Below are 3,037 nucleotides of genomic sequence, written 5' to 3'. Positions count from 1 at the left end.
TCCATTCTGGTGACTAGAGGGGGTGCCTGAGTGACTGGACACCCAACCCCCACCCCCGGAGGGCTATCTCCTCAAAATTTAAAGTGACAGTTTCCACTTAAAACCAAACGGCAGTGCAAAATGCAAATAGAAGAGTCAAGAACAGAATAAAATTATAAGAACAGAGGATCTAGGAGGTCAGTCTATGATCAAAACAATTTTAATGTGAAAGAAGGTAAACACAGAGGAACAGAGATCCAGATAGTGAGAAGGTCAGGTAGATAACAGGATAAAATAGACTGTCTTAAATGGAGGGAAGAGTTAATAAGGTAACCAACCACAACAGTGGGGTTGGGGTGGGGGGTTTAGTTCGCGTGTTGGGGAGGGCAATACAAGAAGGGGGAGGAGGTGGAAGAACAAGATAGATAGGGGAACATTGAGACAGGTTTGCATAGCCTAAGTGGGACAGAGATAAAGAGTGATGCATGCTCAACCTTGGAACAGCAAGGTTCTGTGATACAGGGACCTAGGCATAATTTGAAGAGGGGAAATAACATTAAAATGCTTGACTGTCTTAAGAATATTGGCTTCCCTTGCCTACTATTATAAAATAGACACTTGAGAGGGATAGAAAGGAATGTTGGGAAACATGATTACAGAAAACTTGTAAGCCCATCTTCAGCCTATAACTGATTGGAGTACCTAAAAGGGGTTCCAGAACTTGCCTAGTGAACTAGGCCTCTTGCAAAGCCTTTGCAGAGTATAGGACCATAGATGGAATCCTGAGTCCCATCCAGAACCTTATTAGGTGGGACATTCCCACTAGCAAGGACAAGCAGACCAGCCTGGAACAGTTAAAACAATAGAAGACACATCTTCAAAGAAAGATCTTCAGGAAAAACCCAAAACAAAAATGTCAGCATGACTGACTACTACAAAAATAAGCAAGCTATTCGCCAGGAAGCCTTCAAGGCTAGCAATCAAGTTCCTTCAGGACAAACTTTCCTCTAAGACTGAACCTCAAAGGGAACACACAAACAGGCATGTAAGCTTGCTGGTGACCACATTGGTCTGCTGGTGAGTGGAAGAGGGGAAAAGGCAGCAATGATGAAATGGGCTGAGTTCAACCATAGTCCATTGACTCCTGTTGACCTGGAGATGAGAGAGACAAGTGGTTGGTCCAAAGTGTGGTGAGACCTGGGGATACTTGAGCCCATGGACAAGGACATAGCCACAGAGGGCTAGAGCTAAGGTGAAGCATCCAGCTGATATGAAGTGAGGGGAGATGCACAAGAACTCCCAAACTCACTGACAGTACCCATTTGACCTAGCCTTGATGGCTTGTTAATCAGATCTCGACTAGAGGAAGATTACAACAACAACAAAAAATTGTTATCTTTTGATAAAGGAAACAAGGGTAAATTACTACAATTTCATGACCTATACTCATGGAGGTAGTAACTCTAAATACCAACAGAGAGAGAAGGAATCCTCACATCAAGTATCAATTCTATCCCCTCTGTATACAGGATAGATAGGGATGGGCAACTTAGACATTGGCTACCTAAAATGAGGGGGCGATAAAGGCAGAAAGTGACTGGCTTACAAGATTTCAAGAGGGAGTTTCATTTAAGAGTATGGGGCGGGGAGAAAGAGACCCCACTGAATAGTTTTCATGTTGTCTAGATGAGTCTGGTAAAAACGAATGGGGACCCCCCAAAAAAAAGCTAAAGAGGATATAGAGAAACTCTGTTAACTGATGGTATGTGGAGGGGATTATAATCAATGTAATGAAACAAGGTATATGAATGTTTGAATGTGAAACTGATGATGTGCCCTGAAAACTTTCACTCAATCCACAATAAAAACCTTAAAAAAAAACAACTTCAACAATCAAAAAAAAAAAAAAAGTAAAATACCTAATGAATGTTGTTCACCTTGATTATAAGTTGAAATTGTAATATTGTGGTGTATTGGGGTAATCAAAGGTATTATTAAAACTGATTTGACCTCTCAGTTTTACTTTTAAAAAAAAAAAAAAAATTAGACCTCCTTGACCATTTCTTACTAAAACATAATATTAGCATCTAGGTGGGCCAACTCTGTCAACATCTTTGTTGGTTTGTCTCTGGTCATTTCATCGACCTTTAAACATCTGAAAATGCAATACACATTCATTTCATAGTGTGGTGTTGATCTTGTAAACGATGCAGATTTTCATAAAATGAAAGCAAATGATGTTGGAAGAAGTGAGTGAATGACAGGCTTTCATGACAAGGAAAGACTTGGAGAAATTAATTCAATGTACAACCAAAGGGAAAAAAATTGAAGAAAGTTGCTGACCAAAATCCCTCAGAAAAATATTGATTTTGAAAGCCAAAGCTTTCAAGAGATGCCTATGCGGATATATGTAACTCCCACCAAATGATTGAGTTATTATTGTTGTTAAGTGCTGTTGAGTTGGTCCCAACCTATAGCAACCCTGTATAGGATTTCTGAGGAGTAGTTGGTAAGCTTGAGCTTCCAACCTTGAGGTTCAAACTGATTTTGCAGTCCAGCACATTAACCCACAGCACCATACCAGGACTCCAAAATGACTGGGGTATGGGGAACTACACAAGTAGCCCACCAAAGTGATTGGATAGGTTACTAATAATGTAAATAAGGTGCATGGCATTGTTGGGGTGGGACCAGGCAATATGATTTATCAGTTTTGCCATTTCTCGAGACTTAAAATGAGCCATTCTAGAGGCAGAAAGAGGAACTTGACTACCACCAAGAAGAAAAGATGGTCCACATTCTTTGGACCAGGAGTCCCTACACTGGGAACCTTCTAGACCCAGGAACTATAGAGCGGTAACACTGGAGATAGCAAGGAGCAGCAGCAGAAAACTGGTGGCAGTAGAGGCAACAGAACCAGGAGACAGAACAGTGCAGTGGGCTTCCCAATCTACTGAGGAATAAAGTTGAGCCTTTGAGCAAAAGATTCGCTGGCAAAGTGGGTTGCCCCTGGGCACTTGTCATTGGAGCTAAATTGTTTTGTAACACTTGTCCAAGC

Source organism: Chrysochloris asiatica, unplaced genomic scaffold (genome assembly GCF_000296735.1).
Source record: "Chrysochloris asiatica unplaced genomic scaffold, ChrAsi1.0 scaffold00047, whole genome shotgun sequence".
Classification (NCBI taxonomy): Eukaryota; Metazoa; Chordata; class Mammalia; order Afrosoricida; family Chrysochloridae; genus Chrysochloris; species Chrysochloris asiatica.
Note: the sequence above shows the minus strand (reverse complement) of the source record.